This window comes from Vicugna pacos, unplaced genomic scaffold (assembly GCF_048564905.1).
Source record: "Vicugna pacos unplaced genomic scaffold, VicPac4 scaffold_104, whole genome shotgun sequence".
Lineage (NCBI taxonomy): Eukaryota > Metazoa > Chordata > Mammalia > Artiodactyla > Camelidae > Vicugna > Vicugna pacos.
The window spans coordinates 148,732-171,287 of record NW_027328784.1 but is presented as its reverse complement, the minus strand read 5'-3'; the positions used below and the strand labels follow the sequence as shown (position 1 = coordinate 171,287).

Here is a 22,556-nt window from a genome sequence, read left to right as displayed (position 1 = left end):
TTACAGAATATAAGAGCAAAAACTTCTCACTTGCAAAATTAACAAAAACATCAACAATAATCTGGAATAAACTCAAAAACAATGCCCATGTTGTACATGGAGAAAGTACAGGACTGTACTGAGGGGTAAAGTAAGAGTTGTGAATGTAGAGACATCAACATATTTTATGGAGGAAAGCAGTTTTGTAAAGATGTACGTTCTCCTAAAGATAATTCAAAACTTACTAAAAAATCCCATGAAAACTCTTATCTATTTTTTTAACTTGAAAATAGTAGTTTAGAATTCTTCAGGAGTAATAAAGTCATTATACTAGCCAAGAAAATTAGGGATGGAAAAAAGAATAAAAAAAAATCACACTGTCAAATATTATGTAAATTTTTACAATATTTAAGAAATAGCGCTGGAGTAAGAAAGTAAGATTGATAGAAATAAACCATGAGCTCAAAAATAGACTCTAGTGTATATAAGTATTTTGTACAGGTGGGATTTCAAATCAAAGAGCAAAGTATGAATTCAATAATAGTCCTGGGACGATCAGGGAATCACCTGGCAAAAACAAATTCTATTCCTGTCATAATGACCACAAGAAAAATTACAGATAGTGATGTAAATTTCAGAAAGTATTAATAACAGAAAATAGAACCCTTTGCTCATATTAATTCAACTTCTCCTCACTATGACAAGTACTATTATCATCTCCATCTTAGAGATTTAAAAAACTACAGAAGAGATTTATACCATTATAAGAAAGTATTTCTAAGAATAATATCAAGGATAAAACCCAAAAAGTAGACATTTACTATCTTAAGATTATTTTGGGCCACAACAAAGATATACCTACTGAACAAAATGAAAGGCAAGAAATGACAAGGAAAAACTCTGTGATACATGCTGATGAAGACAAGGGGTTAATTTTCATAACATACAAAGAGCTGTCACAAAGCAACAAGACGCTCCCTCACTTAAATGTGTGCAAAAGTAAAAAGGAATCATTCACTTTTTAGAAGTCAGAAGGCTAATGAGTGAAAAATGCTCAATACCTCACTGGTCATCAAGTGCAAACTAAAACAATGAAAAAGCACTTTTCTCAGCATATTGGCAAATATTTTTAAAAGATATTCTAGCTAGTGTGCATCTTTCATAGAACAAACTGAGTGATCTTTTTGGAGGACGACATGCCAATGGATATGTAAACTCTGAAAAACGTGTGTACACACACACTGAACTCCACTTTTAGGAATCATTTCGTTAAGAAAAAAAATCAGTTCAAAAAGATGTACTCATCAGAGCATTTACACAGCACTGTTTACAATGGTGGGAAGAAAAGCTGAAGTGAAATCATATTCAGCGATAGAGAATTGGTTACATAAGTTATTCTACATCTTTTCATTCCCCACAGGAGAAGGAATTTCTAGAGTCACTTGAAAGGAGCCTGTGATGTATGCAGTTGTCACATCCAGGGACTAAATTTTCAGAAACCTTAACTAAAGGAATACTCATACAATATCACAGGAATGTTTGTACGAGAAGGATGCCAGTCAAACATCCTTTCTGACAGTGGAAAATGGAGAAAACTTATGTGTCTACCATCAAGACAATGATGCGGAAAATCAAGGCGAGCTGTGGGCACTAAGGGTCCGGCATTTCGGCGTAGTCCAAGGCCTTGTCCACAGTACTCTCCCACGAAAGGTGTCCTTACACAAGAGAGCAAACCTGCACATCAGGAGACACCACTACTCTATCTGAAAGGACCGGGTGGGTCTGGTGTGGGAGGACGTCTATGATATACACTTGAGTGAATAAACCGAGCTGCAGAATACATATAGTATGGCCTTATTTTTCAATAAAGCATATATACACACAGATATACATAGATTTCTCATATACGTGTATGTATGTATGTGTAGATATATATCACATAGGCATAAAATTCATGAAATATATACACCACATTGTCAGCAGTTTTTACTCTCAGGAAAAATGGGAAGGGATGTATGGGCCTTTCGGCACCACCACAGTACTCTTTTCAGTATTTCAGTTAAGTATACTTGGAATTTAAAGGTTTATTTAAGTCCGGAGAAAAGTGGACGATGCCTCCACAAGACAGAATGCTATACTGGTCATTAAAGATCATGCCAGGGGAGATAGAATATTGTAGAAAAACGTGTAATAAGCCGAATGGAAAATGGAGGTCTCCACACAATAAACAGGCACAGATTGCTCACTGGTTTTTATGACAGAGGTAATACACACTGATGAAAAGAACAGAAAGTAGATGTTAATGTGTTACTAATTATCTCTGAGTAGTGGGATCAGGAAGATCCTTTTTCCCTTTTTTCAGACTTTAATATTAAATACACATTATTTTTCATCTAAAAAAAGCATTTTAATATGTGTATTACCACACAGTGAAAAAAATATACGAGTGCTTACAGAAACAAATAACTAGGAGACACCGTAGCAGCGTCACACAATGTAGAACGGGCGATCCTGAATAACACCGCACAGTTATATAAGGACCCACAAAGTGAGAGCACCCTCTGTAACAGGACGTGGCCCCCTTCTATTTGTCAGCAATGTCTTCAGGGCTGAGGCAGTTCTGAGCACAGCCAGTGTCAGTGCTGGTGTCTGGATGGATGCCACTGGAGGTGAGGGCACCTGCAAGCCGAGAGGAAGGACAGAAATCATCCTCTGCTTTTTCTGTCTTGTTTCTTTGTTACTTTTAAAGAGAGGCGTAAATGAGATAAACTGAATCTTCCCTACTGAAATTTCAGTAATGAAACCGTTTTTAAAGTGTTCACAACTTATATTCTGCCTATAACTGTCTTTTCAAAAAAGCATCATATTTATTAAATGTTAATTAACTCAGTTAATTAACAACCTGTTGAAACCCATTAAAGAACATGAATTGCACTACTTAAAAGCACCACGCCAGTAGTGACTACTTTAGCTGTCTTGACGTCAGTGAAGTTAGCCTCCACCATCCCGTGGCCCTGAGCTTCTGACGCTGGTAAGAAAGCACGCTGCCGCCTCAGATGGAGAGAAATAGTGAAAGCATTTTTTGAAATCTACAACACTGACAAAGCATAACTGACAAATCCTAGTCTCCTTTGAGACTGTCATTTTCTGTTTCTGGCCAAAACCCGTCAATGAGCAGAACCACCCCATTCCCGAGCCATGGGACTCACGTGGGAAGCAGTTTTGGAGGTATTTCCAGGTATAGAATGTAACCAACTATACATAGAACTCTGAAAAAAGAAAAGAAGCAATACTCTGATTTTGGAACACACTAAAAATATTCTCCTGAGCCTTAGTAGCTGGAAAGGCTGAGCTTCTCCTAAACCACTTATTTATTTCACAGCCAGTGAGCATCTCACACAAACCCTGCTTCCCTGTGTCTACTGGGAGCCTCAGGCACACTGTTGCTGTCGATCTTATCAGTCACAGGGCAGAGGCTTGTGTCTCACGCCTGCAACTCTCACATAGGCTTACCTCCTAGATTCACTGTCTGAACTTGGCCCCATTTTCTCACCTGTTTACTTGGTATCTGTTCTTCTTTAAGCTGACTGAAGTGCTTCTTGGAACAAGTCAGAAGAATGAGTGGGTAGAGAAATGGACAGATGGACAGGTGAGAGATGGGCAGACAGAGAGACTCCAAGAAAAGGGGAACAAAGAAAATTTCCTATGCAAAACCGTCTTCTAGTCAGGGAAGAAGACCACCACAGAGAAGTATGAAGAGGCAGGTGGCTTAGGACTGTTTCCTGGATTCCATGAAAAGTCACACCAAGAGATGAGAGGGTAGAATTATAAATAATAAAAGAAAAAAAAGCATGCATGCTTGAAAAATATATCTACACTATGTACTTTCTAAAGAATAGATTCAACTCAGCAGGGCCCAATAACACAATCCTTGGGTATTTACAGAATTGAGAATCCCATCTCCAAACCACAAGGCATCCATTCGGAGCACTGAGTGTCTACACAGTGCGGTCATAAGCCGTCACCGGAAAATCTATGCTATCCTGCACTTACGAGGAATGAGCAGCTGTGCTCGGGCTGCCCACATGCGTCATTTACACCCCACAGCACTGCTACGGGAGGGGGACGCCTAGCGAGCCCCATCTCTACAGGACCAAAAACAAGTCCGGGAAAGGATAAGCCGACCTACCAGTTCTCCATCTCACAAGACTGGTCACTCCAGAGCAGGAATCGAACTCAAACCCACATTTGCAACCACAGTACTACTGTACTTCATGTGCTTTTTGTGTGCATAATACATTTGTTTTTGGCATGAAAGGATATTTAATAAACGATCGGTTGTTTTGTCTATACAATTAGCTCACAATCTTTATTTTTTTGAATTGTACACTTTTCCCCTGGAGAAAGGAACGGAAAGAGCAGGGGTCAGAATAAGGTGGGGCTCCATTCTTTAACTGTTACCTTATCTCATTCAAGTCCTGAACCAGGTAGAAGGAGCAAACGTTCTCTTCATCTTTTAAAGAGAGTGCTCCACTGATGGTGACATACTCAACTCCAAAACCAAGTCTGGGGGAAGGGTGCATGCAGCAACCAGAGCAGTATCACCTGTAGGTAGGTGAAAAGAGCTCAGGGGATGGCTCAGGGGGTCAGCCTGATTTAATTTGAATCTATAAAAGAATACCACAGTCTAAAAATACTAGCATGCAATGTATTTGCTCTTTCCTGATATCTAACAAGTTTCCACAGCCCACATGTAACATTATCATAAACTAGTGTAAGGAAGAGTCCACAGACAGGGAAAATCAATGCCACAGGCAGGCTGAAACCCAGGCTGGAGGAAAGGAAGAGAAGGGGCATAGTTAAGAAGAGGGGAAACGCTGGGAAAAAGACATCATCACAAGGACTCTAAAGCATCATCCAGCAATCATATAATCAATCATTCAAGAGAGAGTTACTGACGTCCTATTTTGTGCAAGATTTTACAGAAGGCAAAGAAAGACCGCAGCGTCCATGGTGACAGCAAGTGGCGGGGCTATAATACAATTTTGATCCCGGTAACTTGCACAATTGTACTCAGTATAAAGGTAAAAATATAAAGTAAAATAATACTATGTAAACTCTACGCATTGTTGACAAAAAATTAATGAAGACCTAAATACCAGGACAGACACACCATGCACATTCATGGATCAGATGACAGCACTCTTGGAATGGGAGTGCTCCCCAGAGCGATCCGTATACTCAACGTGGTCTCGATCACAATCCCAGCGGGCTCCCCTGCAGTAACTGACTAGCTGCTGCTACAATTCATATGGGAATTCGAGGGTCTCAGTAACCAAAACGTACTTGAAAAACAAGAACAATGTGAGAGGACTTGTAATTCTCAATTTCCAACCTTACAACTGTATCTCCAGGTGAGATTAGAGGCCATTTTTAAGTTATTGCTGTGTTCATCCTTATTTTCTAAATTGTGTACAATGAATATATCTGTTAGAATAAGAAAAATAAAAAGTAAAGTATCTTTTAAAACATGCACACTGATTCATTCATTGGGAAAAAATTATTTTAACTATAAAGAGGTAAAAACATACCTAGTGAAAAAGGAGTACTTAAAAACAAGTGTGCATTTACAATTTTCATAAATTGAAAACTGAAAAGCACAAATACATCAAGTTTCTAGGGAGACTGGTGAAACATATTAATAGCTATTTTCAAAAATTCTAATTGAACAATGAAAACTCACGAAAGGGAAATTCGTGATTAACAACCAACTGGAAACACATGGAGAGCAAAGGCCTAGAAATCACAGTTCCTTTAACTCTGCTACTAACTCAATATGAGAGGAAATTCCTCACTGAGGGGACAGTGGAATCCCATGCATAAGACAGGATACACAGTACAAACTGCAGTAGTATCGGGCATGAATTCCTTAGAAGAATTCTAAAGTTACAACATTGATGAAAAACTATAAAAACACTGACAGACAGATTAAAACACACAGTCATATATATTACATAGAAACATATGAAGCCTGCTTCCATGTTGCATAGAAATACAAACATATTTGTTCATTTATAGGCACTGATTACTTTATACCAAATAGAATATTTCAACTAAAACAAAAAATCAATACTACACTCCTCTTGTCAAAACTACTTGGTAAGTTAACCTGCTATGTAACCATAAAGTGTCTAAAATAGGTCTAAAATTAGTGACAAAGATCTTTGTATGGTTTCTTGAATTCTTTTAAAAATTCCAAGCTTAATTTTAAAATAGATCTGAGCAGAATTTCTATATTATCTTTTCCCTCGTGAAATGAACAACACAGTCTGTTGTAAAAATTCTGTCCTTACAATGATTCACGAGCACCATATCCTCACAAAACTGCTGGACAGAAAGGCACTATCCAGACACTGTGACCAAACAAATGAAACACAGGGAAGACAGTGACCCTATTCTGGAGGGCTTATAAGCCGTGTCGACACCTGGTTTTTATTTGATTGTTTTGATTGGCTATCAAGATAAAATCAATCAAGTACTTTCTTCTTTGAGCATTCTGTAAGTCATGACTGTTTTTAGTGTCATGAGCAGGAAAGACTTAAGCATGACTTGATTAGGTCAACTAGCAACAATCATCACTAGAGTGTGAGTAATAAAGAAGTTAAGTGATAGCAATGCTTCTGCCTACATGAGACCTAAAATAAATCAACACTGATATCCGAAATGAAAATAAGGAGATGAGGTCCCTAATGAGAAAGCAAACTAACAAGAAATCGAAAAAGGACAGACGTTTTCATTAACGATTCCAGGCAGTAGTGGAGCATGTTGGTGAAGAGCACAGATGCTGGGGACAAACATGAGGGTCTGAATTCCCACAGCACTGGGTAGCTGTGACACTGATATTTCAGTGAAATTTTCTGCATCTGAGTCTCCTATCCATAGACTGGTGACAACAACTGCACCCATTTACGAGAACGGTCCAACAATTAAGTTATTTTATATATAAAAGTTTAAATAAAATACCTCAGATTTTAAATAATACCCCAGAATCACAAGGAACAAAGAAAACAGATAAATTGGAGTTCACCAAAATTTAAAATTTTGCTTCAAACTGCACCATCCAGAGAGTGAAAAAACAGCACACAGGAGAAATTTTTTTAAAATCATTTATCTGACTAGGAATTTGTATCTCCAAATGAAAAAAAACAAACAAACAACTCTACAACTCAACAATAAAAAGGCAACTCAATTAAAATGTGAATAAAGTATCTGAAAATTTATTTTTCAATGAAAATATACAAATGGCCAATAAGCAAAATGAAACGATGTTCAATAACATTAGATGTAAGGGAAATCAAGTCAAAACCTCTAGGAGAAACCGCTTCACACTCACAAAAATAGATTATAATAAAAAAAGAATAACAAGCACTAACGAGGACACAGCGGAAGCGGAGCACGCAGCCCTTGCTGGTGAGGTCGAAACACAGCATGGCAACGTTGGAAAACAGCCTGGCAGGTCCTCAGACAGTTGAACATTTGGTTTCTGAATGACCCAGCAATTCTGTTGTCTGGGCACACACGTAAGAGAACGGAAAACATGTCCACATAAAAACTCCTAAAAGAATATCCACGGCAACACTACTCATCACAGCCAAAAAACAAAAACAACCCAAATGCCTATCACCTGATGAATGGGTAAATAGTGCGGCCCAGCCATACAGTGGAATATTATTCAGCAATAGCAAAGCATAGAGCACTGACACAGGCCACAATTTTGACAGACATTGAAAACGTTACTCAGTGTGAAAGAAGTCAGTCACAATAGACAGTTCCACTTACATAAAGTGACTCAATTTACATGAAATGTCCAGTACAGGCAAATCCACAGAGAGAGAAGAGTGGATCCTTGGGGCTGGGGGAGGATTGGGAAGATGGGAATGACTGCTTATGCATACGGGGCTTCCTGTTGAGGGGATGAAAATGTTCTAAGATTGAATGGGATGCACAATTCTGGGCATAGAGTAAAAACTGCTGTACATTTTAATGGGTGAATTGTATTAAAACTGTTAAGAAAAAAAGCACCTCAGGCGAGTACCTTCCATAGTAAATGCAAATTGCTAATTTTTATTAGAGGAAGAAGAAACTGCCCTCAGAATGAAAGCAGCAGATCAGCAAATGTGAGTTAACCGAAATTGGACAAGAGCATTTCACTTCAAACAGTTGCTGAGTGTAAACGAAATATTCAGAAATAGGAAAATCAATTTCACATCAAGGAGAAGCATTCTGCTTCAAATGCAGATCAAGGCTTCGGCAAGCGCAGCTGCTAGAAATGACCAGAGAAGAAACCTGCTCCTACAAACAAGCACCAGAGCCAACAAGGAAACGGTGGTGAGGAAAGCAGGCGGACAAATATCTGGAACAGTTTGTTACAAATAATTTCTCCACTGAAAATTTAAAAATAAAATGAAAGCGATGAAATGCTCTGTTGACCTCACGTGAATGGGCTTCCTTCGGTGCTCGATTGTTCTGTAACCCCGATTGAGAGACACAGGAGAGTCAGCATGGCTCCTGGGAGTCCCCAAGTTACTGCCCACCAGCACGCTGACCACCATCACATCTGCCAGGTTTGAATTGCAAAGAAGAGACCAACTTCTGAAAGGCAGAGAATATGTTAACAAGGGAAGAAAAGGCTGCAGTCAGTCCTGGGACAGAGGCCCTGAGACCAGAGGCCAGAAGTCTGCAGTTGAACTGCTGTGGCCCTGGGGCAGGAAGGGAACACAGGGGAGCATATCTCAATTACCTCCTCTCTCTCCCTCGGGTAGGAGATATAAAGCCTGCATCGTTCTCACCTGGAACTGTGGGTTCTGGCTGGCAGAAATCTTACCTACAGGAAATGATTACTCCAGACTTTGTGGAAAAAGACAAGAAATTGAGAGGGATTAGGGAGCCAACTCCAAGAGCCTCTCAAATTCTCCCATATTTATTGTGTATAATCAAAGGAAATATTCATTAACAGTTGTGTGATAGTAAGGAGGAACTCCGGGAAAGACAGGGTGAGGCAGAGATTGTAGAATACACAATGAGTACAAAGGATTATTGTATCTTTAGAGAAGTCATGGGGTGAGGGGAACAAGATATATTTTAAGATATGTGAATTACAAAGCAGACTACCAGACCAGCCAGGTCCTTGTTTTCGGGATAATAGAATATCTAACAGCACACAAGCCCAGCGTTTATACCTTAGGGCCCCGGTCCTTGCTTTGCAACCAGCAGAGTGCTATCTAAAACCTCAACTATGCAAGAGAAGCATTGTCTCTGCTTTTTAAGGCAAGGAGGCTGGAGAGAGGATGCACAGGCACTTGCTTGCAAAGCAGTTTCAAAGCATATTTTTTTCTTCTTAAAGTTCAAAAGGCGACTGGGGTGTGTTACAATTTGTTAACCCAATCATGGGCTCCCACATGGAACCATTATGGAGGACAACTTAGGGTGACAAATCCTTATTGTGGGTCTTTTCCTGCCAGCTTCAGCCACTCTAGCAGTGTCTAGGCACATCCATGAATAACGATCATACAGAACCACCCACACTCTTAACTCCTGGTGCTTGAAACTTAATTTTAGCTCTACACAACTTACCGTAGGAAAGTTTCAGAAATAAAAAATATAATATTCCTTTTATATTTCAGCATATTACTGATTTTTCTGATTGCTCTAAGCTGCTTCATCTTGGTAAAGCACATAATTCTGCAGCTGAATTCAGTACTTTCCTTTGGGCATATCTAGACAGTTTGGGCTCACTAACTTGTGTTGGTCAACTACCGATACACTTAATTGATTTTTTTGTTTATCAATTTCAGCTGGGAGGAGAGGGAGTGTCACTCTGTTTTTCAGCCCACCCTCAACTCTTTTCTCATCAACTCAGGCCTCCTGAAAACAAAACAAAGAATTTGTTTCCCTTCTACTCTTTCCACACACCCAACAGGATACATCAGCCTCAAGAAAGGATTCAACAAAAGTGTTCAAACAATAATCTACAAACCTGAAGCAACTCCATCTAAGAATCAAGATACACAATGACATGAGAGTGTGTCAGGCACAAAGCATGGGTGAGGCTGACCACCTCATTTCTATTTTTCAAAGGAAGGAAGTTTCTCATACTTTTTTATTATCACTCTTTGTCATTGTTTCTGCTTAAGCCAATAAATAGTTTATGAAATAATTAAGCACTGCAAAAACAGATATTTGCTGTATTAATTACAGAAGGCATTCAGAGGTGATAGGAAAATCCACCTCTGTAAATAAACAAAAGTTCTTCCCCTCTGAAGAACACGTATACAAAATGCAACAGAGAATTCAAATTCTTGTGGAGAGGAGGAAAATCCAAAGAATCAATGCAACGTCATTACTATGAGTCAGTAAAAAATTCACTGGACAAACTTGCTCAATGCATTCAAAGAATTTTAAAGGCACACTGCAAAGCATTCACTTAATGATCTGCAGGCTAGAGGAAGAATTTCCCTCTTTAACAGACAACAGAAATCAATAGGGTGCCCCACCAAACAAGGACCAAAGAACAATCAGGTTTTTAACAGTTCTGATAAATCAGCATGTTCTAAAGATCAAAATCCAGAAATTTTAAACATTCATTCAAACCACAATGAAACCAGCACGTAAAAAAAAAAAAAAAAAAAACAGAGAAACTAAGCACATAGATCATGTACATATATCAATGAGAATTTCTTGTACGGCTGGAAGTAAGAACAGTCTACAGCTTTTACTTGAAAAATAAAACTACTTTTAATGATAACTGCTGAAACAGATTTCATCATTCATGTTGCCTTGAAAAATCTGAGGCATTTGTATCTGATCAGAAAAGCCATTCTGAGAAATAGTAGGTTACAATTCAGTGCCAGTTTGCTTTAGAAGAAAAGAGAAAAGAAAACTACAGTTTCTCATATCCTGCACAAAGTGTGAAGTGCCTCCTTGCCTCTTTCTCCTTCCATTTTCTAAGCTCATGATCCCCAACACTTCTGAAACAAGTATGAGAACCTCTTATTCCCAACATGCCGAATGACAAAAGAATATCAATTTATTTGTGTAAATATATGACTACACCATGAACTGGAGGAGAAAGGTATCAGAAGTCTATATGGAAGTTATTTCTACCTTCCTGAAATCACACACAAAAACGTTCACACAGACACAGACACATACCCCCTGGATTACTGGGCACTTCACAAGCTTAGTACTTACAACTTCTAGAAGATAACTTTGTAGTTAGTTTAAAATACAAAACTGTCAGCTTTTGAAAGCCTAGATCACCTGCTAAACCATCCAAACATCAAAGAGACCCAATTAGACTTCTCTGTAGAATGTAATTTCCCTTGATGGCAAAATGGACCCTAAGAAGTACTGGATCAAAGATTCGTGTTTATCACTACCTATGATCGTTTTTAAGCACATTAACAGATTCAGAAATGTATGTCCCAACAACATCTATTCTTATTGAAATAGCATATGTTTTCAACTGTCTATACAGAGACTAGATCCCATGATGGTGTTTAAGAGCTATTTTGTGTATTGCAATATTTATTTTAAAGTGCAGACAAGGAGGGTGGGTATTACTTAGTTGTAGAGCATCTGCTTAGCATGCACAATGTCCTGGCTTCAGTCCCCAGTACCTCCAAAAAAATTAATAAAAATAAGTGCATATTGAAAAACAAGAATATAGTTATAAAAAAAATGCAGACTTAAAACCACTGCAATCTAGGTGCTACAATTATACTAAAAAAACAAGTGTTTCTATCAAATATTGACTATATGCCAATCACAGAGACAACCACAAATCACACCTGACAACCATCACGTGTGATTCTCAGCAACCCTACTAAGAAGACACGGATGAGAAACCCAGAGCTGCGGAAGAGGAGACGGAGCTCGGAGGAGCCGGGGACGCTGACCGTCCTGCTCCCCGTGACACCGCGTCAGCCCAGGGCAAGCGCTGACGGAGCTGCTCTGAGGGAACACCCAGCTGCATGGAACCTTGGGGAACTGGGGAGTCCTAGAAAACACTAAAAATTTTTCAGTGAAAAACCAGCTCAAATATATTACACTGTGTCGCATCCTTTAAAAAGGGAACATGACTGAGACTTTTTTGATGCCTCCGTGTCCTTTCTGTCATCATCAATTATTTGCCCTCTCAGCACGACCAATGATGAACTTGACCCCATATGAAGTGCACTCAGATGGAAGATCTTTTAAAGTTATTTTATGAAGTTTGTAAGACTCTGTCTATGCCTCACACAGGTGGTCATCCATCATTTCTCACCGGTGTTGACATACCACCTGAAATCACTCCTTTCTTCTATTTAAGATCCCTTCATCTAATCCAGATATTTCAAGAGCAAAGAAGTAGCTGAACTACAGACAGTAACACCTTTTCACCAAACGGACTCGAACAGCCCATCGGACTACCTGGAAGCCCTTTTCTTCTATTAAGCCCACTTCCAGGTACTTCATCATTTTCTGATTGGTGACCTTGGCCTCTGACTGGCTTACTCAGAGAGCTCCCAGCCTCACATCCGGGGTTGGGAGAGGACTCTGCAGTTGGGGGAAATCAGTGCTGATGGTGGAAATCCTCCAGCCAGGTCTGCATGGGTAGAAGTGCCACACGTGCTCAGAAATTATACCGTCAGCACCCCTGGGCTCTACTGGAGTGGTTTCCCATTAACCAAACTCATGACACACTGATGAAAGGAAACCAGAAACTTAACTTATTAATGTAATAGAAGATGTGAAACTATGAACCAGACTGAAATATCAGAGTTCAACCATGAGTACATTTTCTCCTCCACCTCCCAATCATGGGCAGGCAGTCACATGGCATGCATGGACAGAAGCAAAACAGGAAGGGTTTCTAGATTAACTCAATGGACTAAATTTCTGTTATAAGAACAGATATACTGCCTGGAAAACAATTAACACCAATCACGGTGCACTCTCTGTGGACAGTGGCCGAGACACGACTATGAGAACCTGTGTAACTCTCCTTTCCCTGTCCTTTCTGGGCTAACTGATGCACAGAGGTACAGAGATTCTGGGATGCAGATACATCTAAACACCCAAAGCCCATCTCTGGGAGCCTCAAAACCAGACAGCCAGGGTTTAATTACCAGCTGTGCCACTTGCTGGTTCTGTGATTCTGTCAACTTACTTACCCTCTGTGTGCCTCAATTTCCACACTGTAAACCTGGGACAACAATCAAACCTTCCTTACTCGCTTGTTGAGAAGATTGAAGGATTCATTTCTGTAAAACTCCCAGAAAAGAATGTAGCACACTTTTGGTGCTCGACGAATGTCAAATTAATATCAAAGTGATTTACAAGTCTCCCTTCTAATCATCTTATGTGTTTCCTGGCTAGTCTAAGTCCCAAAGAAAATCCTTATTTCTACTTTTATAAACTATTGGGGAGCACCCTTCTGTTCCATCCCACCTCCTGTTTAAACCAAGGGAGGTGATGCCTCCTAACCACTCCTCTGGGCCATTGAGAGTGCTTCTCCCTTCACACCTCTGGCCCCTGGCCCACACCTAGCACTCATCACACTAACAGAGTGAGGTGTGTGTCCGGGGAGACAAGCAGGGTATTTGAAACCCTTCCTTCCCCTCCAGTGTTGGTCACCAGTGGGAAGCACCCGGGATGCTCAGCTCCATGGCAGGAAAGCCCTGTGCTTGAAGGGGCAGGTCCTCTCAAGGGAAGGCTCGCTGTGGCCCAGAGCTACATGAGATAGGGTGAACCTCTAATTCTGGGACACATTATCATGGCACGCATTTCCCACAGCCCTGAAGTTCATGGAGAACGTGGCTTCATCAGTAACAAAGAAGACATTTATCACCTGTCTACTATTTTGTGTCATCTCTCAGTTGGCTGCCGGAGACAACATGTGTATAAGTATTGGATCTCCTTAGGCCCCAACATATATAAAGTAACAAATAATTCTGTGGCTTAACGTTGGTTCAGGGCGACTGTGTAACAGTTCTGACTCTGCTGATGCTAAATTATGGGTATAGGAACTATGGAACCTCCTCAAATATCTTTCATCATAAAACCAGCTTTTCTTATTTTCCTGTTTCTTAGTAATTGCCAAAGACTCTCAAATGATGACTTCACACCAAAGAGCAGCTAAACTTTATGAGCCCTCTTGACATACCCACTGAGGTAAACACTTTACATGATTTCTAATTCTCACAATTCTACAAAGCAGATACAAATGTCCCCGTCTCACAGACGAGGGAATATCTCAAACGAACTGACTCAGGCTCACATGGCTCAGTGGCAGTGCGTGCACGCAAACCCAAGTCAAAAAACTACACACATTCGTATATGTACCAAATCTCCTACGACCAATTAACGCACAGTGGCGGGGTCAATACTCAGTGAACTCAATACACTTCTTAGCTTTAAGGTGCTCCAGAGGCCGCTTCTAGCTGTTTTATAAAATCCCAGCTCACTGGTTTCTAACACTGGAAGAAAAGTCCAAGTTTTCCATTGTTTGCACAACAAGTCTGAAATGTTCACAGTGACATAACAGAATAAAACTAAGATATAAGCAGAATAATTTTTCGAGGAAGACAGACATAATGGACATTGTGCTATTCTGAAGCATTAAGCAAAGAAATCAAAATAAAATAACTTTGTTTAAACCTCCTATTACAAATAGGTAAATTAAGACTGTAAGAAGGTGCAACAGTGCCACCTATGGATAAAATGACCTTCCAGGTTGCCGGGAAACATGCAACACAAAAATTGCCTGTAGGATCAGAAACGAGAATCAGATAACTAGAAGCTTATGTAGCACATACTGCACTTTGCTTCTGGGGAAGGTTGGGGTGTTCAGTATTTTATCTCATATTGCTAATACTCCTGAATATAAACAGAAGACATAGGCTCATGGAAACTCATCTTAGAAAAGGAAAGAATACAGTCCAGCCACTTTATTTTACAGGAGGGGAAACTGAGACATGGAATCTGTCCTCCTGGCAATCAGCAGCAAAGCTCTCCTAGGCCTCATGTCTTGCACTGTAGCAAAAACCAACAGATTTGTACTAGACCTATATTCATAAAAGTCACGTCTGTATTTTTCCAACAGTAGGTTATCTAAGTATCTTGCAAAATAGTTCTCAAAGAGCCAGGATATCATAAAAGTTTGTTGAAATACAAAAATATTTATTTACATAATAAAACAGCATGAGCTTCATTCTATTAAAAAAGTGACATGTCAAATCAATCTTTTGATATTTTAAACCTGTTAAGAGTGCAGGAAAAAAAATCAAAATTTTCTTTAATCACAAAAGAGAGAAGCTTATTCCCTGAAAATGATCAATGTGGATTTTACTAAACTTAATGGATCTGGTCAGAATCCCACGAATTTAAATGTCTGAGTGGATGGTTACACGACAACATGAATTCTGAGTTGTAACAACACATTTTCTGTGTAAATAATCTTCAAGGTCATCTGATTAAGGCTATTTAACTATTCCCTGTCTCAGTAGAATGATACAGATTTCATTAGAACTTCATACTACACTAAAAAAAATGAATCCTTGTTACTTTAAACCATATTCAAATATAACATATATATACATATTGAATATGCATCAGAAATAAGTGACATTCTTCAGTATTCAGAGTTGATACTTCTAAAATATCTCTCATTGTGACAGCACATTTTTATTAAGCACCTCTTGGGTTCTTTGTATACAAGGCGTCTAACTCTCACAGTCAGACAATTTAAACGATATTACTCAAATTTCACAAATGAGGAAATGTACTTAAGCCATGAAAACAACTTATATTTTCATCAAAAGGAAACAAAAGAGTAAAGATTTTACTTACAATATTCACTGACAAACTTTCTTCCCTATTAAGGCTACATAAAACCTATTCAGTCTCTGTAAGTATTTCTGTCAATAAGGGCCACTAGAGAAAAACAAGTAACATCATTAGAAGTGGTTGGACTTTCAAAGCCCACTTCTCTTTTGCACTATAATTATTTTTAATGTTTTGTTTTTAGTGTTTACAGAGCACTAAAATAAAAAAAATTAACTTTTTAAATAATTACCTGAGAATGCAACATTTGTGAAACTGTACAATTTTAATTTATGCCACACTGTCTCACATTCTCAATGGTGTCTCTATTTTGAAGGCCTCATCAGGCTGAGATCACTAATCGGCCATTTATGGAGTCACAGGTGTTCGGGTAACCACTCAACGGGAGGCTGATTAGAGGAGCAATTAAGAATGCATCCTATGCAGCCTGGGTTCCAGCACCAAGCTAGCCACCGCCAGCTGCGTGTGATTTGGGACAAGCTGCTCCATCTCATAATCCCTCAGCTGCAAAAAAGGAGACACTGATACCTACCAGCAAACACCTGCTATGAAGTAAAACGTGAGGAAAGCATTTTAGCCTTAGGAAGGTGTCCACTCAGAGCGAGTTTAGTCATTATGATGATGAGGATAGCTGTTAATAAATTAAGATAGACCAAAAAGGAGAAATCACCTTAAAGGAGAAACATTTTAAGTCAATGAGCATTTCCTTTTGGATGGATTGCAGAATATTCTTTTGATTTTTTTAATAAACCAAATTTGTAAACTAATTATAGATCTACAGTTTCATGGACAAGTCTCCAGAAAAAGAATTAGAGGCCTCTAACCTCTGAATACTAAGAAAGTAAAGTTTAAAAAAAATCAAGGGGGAGATAATACCTCATTTGGGAAAGTATGTGCTTAGCATGCATGAGGCCCTCAGTTCAGTCACCATTAACTCCATTTAAAAGCTTTGTTTTTTAAGAAATGGAGAATTAAAGCAAACAGATGGAGGAATACAGAATTTTTTAGAGACTCATCTCAGATTTATGATAGGGAAGAAACCATCCATTTCTCAGAAGAAATCTTGAGAACTATGTAAACTGGATCTGAGATGTCTAGTCTTTTAACATTATTCATGAATTCATATTACCAAGTCTTAAAACTACCTGATAACCCACAGTGGTGATACTGATCTTAACAGCTCCCATCACGGATGGAGCTCCGGCTAGGACTGCTCTGTTCTGACATCTCTGCCCCTGAGGCCTCACCAGGCTGACAGCACTAAATTCGGTCATTCATGAGCATCGCGTGTAAGTCCTCCGATTGTGCTCCTCACTCTCCCCTCACCAGCCCCTCTGAGGGAAGCACTGTTATCATCTTCCCCACCTGCAGATAAGGCCACTGAGGCACAGAGACTAAACCAGTTCCAGGTCACATCGGCATTAAAGGACGTCTGTATTTCTGCTGTTTTGCTTTTGACAAAGGTATCTGAGATGTCAATTCAAGGGAGACTGTTAAATAATCAAGTCTGTCAGGTCTTCACCCCAAAGAGCAGATACTATAAATTACCGATGTAGGATGAGGCTGCCGACATAAACTGACTCAGCTTGAAATTAATATCCAAGATGAAGCAGCGGATACACATAAATATTCACGACTGTCAACTCCGCTCACGGGTCTGGGTCCTTCACTGCCTAAACGGGGGTGAAATCCCCACCCGTGTCCGGGAGGGAAGCGCGGCTCTTCCCGGTCTCACCCAGGCTTCACGGGCTATTACCCCCCACAGACTGGCCTCAACGATTAAAAGCTCCCAAGATTTTTACACCATGCAAAACTAAAAGACATTTCTGCAGATGGAGCACTTCCTCAGGCTTAAATCTTTTTTGCCTACACACAGCAAGGGGGAAAAATGAAACATGATTCTACAAAGTCTCTGGCCCTCAACATTCACAGGAGTAGAACGGCCACAGCACAAGATGACTCTTGACATGACAGGATGAGAACAAATTAAAGCCGCCCTACAACAGGCACAACCAGACACAGCGCTCAGCAGTCTTCTGCACACTCACGGTTGTGCAGCCCTCACCACCATCTATTTCCAGAACACTTCATCACCCCAAAAGAATCCCCCTTTCACTAGCAGACACTCCCTAATCCCCCTCCACCCAGCCCATTCCAACCATCACCTGCTCTCTGCCTCTGCATGTGCCTATTCTGGGCATTTCAGATCACTGAATTCAACAGTATGTGGCCGTTTGTGTCTGGTTCCTTTCACTTAACGTGCTGTTATCAAGGCTTGTCAATTTTGAAGTGGTATCAGCATCTCTCTTTTTTTTTATTTTGGAAAACGTTAAAGATTATTAGAAGGTGGTAAGTACTATCAAAAAGAGTAGAGTGGAGCATAAGTGATTGGGTTTCAAAGGGAAAAGGGCGGGTTGAACAGTCAGGGTGGACTTTCCAAAACAGGTGGCCTTTTTCATTTTCCTCTTTTTTTTTTCATTTTTATTCACTCTTACGTGTGAATAATGTTCCACTACATGGAGATACTACATTCTGTTCATCAATTCAACAGCTATGTATGGACGAGGTTCAGAAGAATGAGTGTAAGTGGTGACTAGCAGGGATGGCATTTAAGCAAAGGGCAAGATGTGCTTTCAAAAAAAAAGCCAACCAACAAAGGCACAAGGAAATTCACTGCGTTTCTGAGCAAAGTGCATGCTTGCTTCGGCAGGACTACCGTGCAGGGCTGGGGCGGATATTAGCAGGAATCACGGGGTGGGAGTCACCTGAGAAGACTCCTCACTGCAAGCAGCTCAACCAATTCTCCTCCCTCATCCTGTATTGTTAGAGCAATGTTTCTAGGTTACTCTTATTTCAAGTAATAGCAATTTACTGCACATCTGAACATCTCCATCAGACCGCATTACCTCCAAGCCACAGAAAATCATTCACTGACCAGAGCAGCTCCAGGATATAACGGTGATGGATCAGGGAGTCTTGCAGCATTCCAGCATGCAGGCACAAACCCCACATGTGCCCTGGTGATGTCCGGAAAATAAAATGCATGGAAATATCTCACTGCTGGTACACGACATCTGCCCTCAAATTGCCCCAAAATCATGCTGGCAAAGCAGTACTCAACCCTCTCAGTACAAAAAAAAAAAAAGGTAAGAAGGAAAATTAAGGCTCTTCCATTGAAAACCAGCAACCATCACTGCCAGTATCTGAGCTGGAATGCTCCTGACTTCGAAAACCACTGCGCAGTTACTTTTCAAACGTGAAACTCATATATGTATTTCACGTAGATGATATTGCAGTAGGATTTTTCTTTTCAAAATTTCCAGATGCAAAATTAGCACAAGAAAGTTTATGCTTCAGGTTTAAAAAAAGTCAATTATCCTCCACTTTCTTTATTTTGAACTTACTATTATTTTATAAATGGGGCTATGCTGCGGATTTTAAACAAACTGTTTGATTTCTGCAAACAAGACCTTTATGATCTCACTATTTCAGAGCAAACTTTAACGATTCTTTGAGAGGCGAGACCTGGGGGGCTCACTAACAGCTCTTTAAATACTGACAAGGATGTGCTATTAAGTAGTGCAAAGGCTCTAACTCCACAGTAGCTCAGAAAGCAAAGAAACTACACCAAAAATTTACTTAAACAATTTTATATATCCCTATTCTTTTGAATATTAAATTTCTTAAAAGATATCATTTTTTTTGAAAAAGACAACAGCTGTATTAAATTTCCTCTCACCAAGCAATCTTTATCAAGAATAAAAACCCCTTTGGAAATCGAAATGACAGGACGTTTCTAGCTAAGTGAACATCCAGAACTGAACACAAACTTAGATCCTATCAGATCTCACTCGAACGAGCTCAACAGCATCCTGGGCTAACCTGGAAATTAGCTCTTCCAAATTTCCAAATGGAAATTATCAGTTCCAAATCTTGGCTGAGCTAAGATCATCACACAAGGCAGGGAAAGATAGAAGAGGAAAGTCTAGCTGGCGGCCTCCATCAGTTTTCTTGCAGCCACAAGGTGCCTCTAGGGCGGCCCCGCTAACAAGGCCCCCCATAAGGAAATCCGGCATCCACACTGCCCCTGCCGTCCCCAAGCAGCCCCGACGCCCTTCTCCCAGCCTGTGAATGGTCTTCTAATGATCCCCCAGTTGGTGGCACCCTCCACCTCTTCCCCGCTACACACACACACAAAGCCAAGGCAGCCTTCCCAAATCACAAATTTGATTACATCACCCCACTTCAAACCATTCAGAGGCTCCCTGGTGGAATTCTATCCCCACCCCAGACCTTGCTCGCCCAGCCTCACCTCAGTACCCAGGTCCCCAGTGACCTCAGGGGCCCCCTGACCTGCTCCTACTTCCCACTTGCCTCCAGGCTCATTTTGACTGTTTCCCAAGGAAGCCTTCTCTCCCTCCAAAATCCACGATTTGTTCCTCTGTTCCTAGATTATAGGCTTAAGTAAACTTCTGACAATGCTAAGCTCTCAAGAAGCAAATACATTTTGCTGACTAATGTGGCTACATCCTCTCTCCCCTAGACTCAGAGAAGTGCGTGTGTTATGAATAAATAAATGACGGGGTGAGTCTCAAAGTGACAGACATATCTACTCTCGCCCGTCCCGACCCTTCTGTCTGTAGAATATCAGAAGCAAAACCAGAAGTACCTTTCCTGAGGGTCACTTTCTGATGACACCCTTCACTGTATACTGTGTCAGTTCTAGTAAAACCCAAGTTCTTCCAAAGCCCTCCACCCCAGACTCTCTCCAGTGTCCTCCCCAGCAGGGGCACCCTCCACCCTGGACCACACAGGGCACTCTCCCCGGGTCCCCACGCCAAAAGCCTCCAAGCGCCTGCCCGGGCTGCACCTGCGACCTGAGCCACATTCTTGACTCCTTCTCCTGGCTGATTCTTACTCTGTCATCACAACTGAATGTAGAGCACATTTCTTCCAGGAAGTCCTCTCTGATAATGTTCTTTAGGTCTTGGCTGGGCTCCGTCTACAGCAGCAGTACATGGTGACCAACTGGGTAGTTGCCCCCTCCTTTGAGACCACGAAATCTTGGGGGCCACGTGGGAAGGAGTGAGAGATTGCAAGAGGGCTGGGGGAAGCAAAAAGCAAAAAGCAAAAATCACAGCCCAAGTCCCAAATTCAAGGACACTTTCTCAAAAAAAATATAAACTATTTCACACGTGTGCAATTTGGCTAATATTTTTGTGGCTTGTGGACAGCAAGAACTTGGTGTTCTAGTCCAGAACCAAGGTTACATGCAAAAAAATGTATACAGTCATATCCAAAGGAAACCAGAGCTGCTCAACAACAGTTTGCAGTTAGAATTGAAAGGAACTTTGATAAAGACAATCTCTCTCTCTCTCTTCTTTCTTTTCTGGCATCATATAATTTTAGAAGTATTTGCGAGACTAAGAGATGGCTACAGCCCGTGATTATGCACTGGAGTTTTTGAGGCTGAGGAAGCCTAGATTACATGCACTGTGTAAATGCAATCACACCAACACACTGATAGGTGCCGTGGTGGCGGAGCTGATGTTCCAAAGCAGGCAGCCTTATGCTGTAAGAGAACACTAAATAGAAAGGAAGAAATGCAATGTCCTGTACTCAATTTCATTTGCTATATGGGCCATTAACTGATAGTATATCTTGACTAATGAAACCCCAAAATAAATTGTCAACGTCGATTTTCTTCATCTGATCGTTTTATGCTAACTTTGGATATTAAACCCTCACTCCATAAGTAAAGCTCAGGCTTATGCTGCAGCACAGCTACATCCCACGGAAGAAAGCCAATCAAGGGAGAACTGGAGAGTTTCCCTTCAGAAGCTGCTAAGTCTGGTTTTGCACCTGTACGTCATTTGCAACCACGTCATCGACCTAGGAGTAAGATCTAACCTAACATCTGCGGGGCGAAAAGCACTGCGGTGCTTCCGAATCAACAGAGAACACTGAGCTTTGTGAAACAGTCCTGAGGCACTTAAATCATACTTTTTCTGAAATGCTCCAAAACTGACCCACTTCACCATTCCAGGTTCAACAGGAAGGTATCGGAATTAATAGAGAGTACATGCCCTTGAAGTCTGACAAGGCCATGCTTGAATTCGGCCACAGCACTTACTAGCCACTAAACGGACAAATTTCTGAACCCTTCTGAGAAGGCTTCCCAATCCGCAAAAGGGGGCTACCACCGCCCACCTGGGAGGCATGGATGTGAATGCAACACGCAAGTAGGGCGGCCGACTGGTACCTGACACGGGGCCTGGCTAGTTGCCCTCCGCTGCCCTTCTCCCCCTTTGAACTTACACTATTCCCCCGGTAAGGATCAAGCCCCCTGTACAAACTGCCCGTATCTTCTGTGTATCCCCGGATACATGCCTTACCCTTAGGAGGCCAGAAAAACAACTGCCTCCTCCCAAGTCACTATCAATGTTCTTAAGAGTCTGGGTATTTTTTACTCTATTTTGCAGGGAGAGTATTCGAGAACTTTCCAAGCACCATTCTCCAGGTTGGCTCCCCTCACAGCGCCCATCCCTTCTCACCTCAGATACTTTGTATGATTGCCTTCTGTTCATGGGAAAGCAAGTCCGGTAGGGTGGGACTCCATAGGCCTCCCTCCCTCCCTCACAGGTGAGTGTGACTACCTTGTCCCCACTCCAAATCCAGCTTCTAAGGAGTCT

General features: G+C 40.8%; 1 long non-coding RNA gene across 1 annotated transcript; it reads right to left on the bottom strand.

The window, feature by feature from the left end:
* Nucleotides 1–2,365: 2,365 nt before the first annotated feature.
* Nucleotides 2,366–18,996, bottom strand: LOC140694789 (uncharacterized). The gene is made up of 2 exons (XR_012070427.1): nucleotides 18,800–18,996; nucleotides 2,366–2,658 (listed from the first exon to the last, which is right to left on the bottom strand). It is a non-coding gene; the product is annotated as an uncharacterized lncRNA (long non-coding RNA).
* Between the last annotated feature and the right edge of the window lie 3,560 nt (nucleotides 18,997–22,556).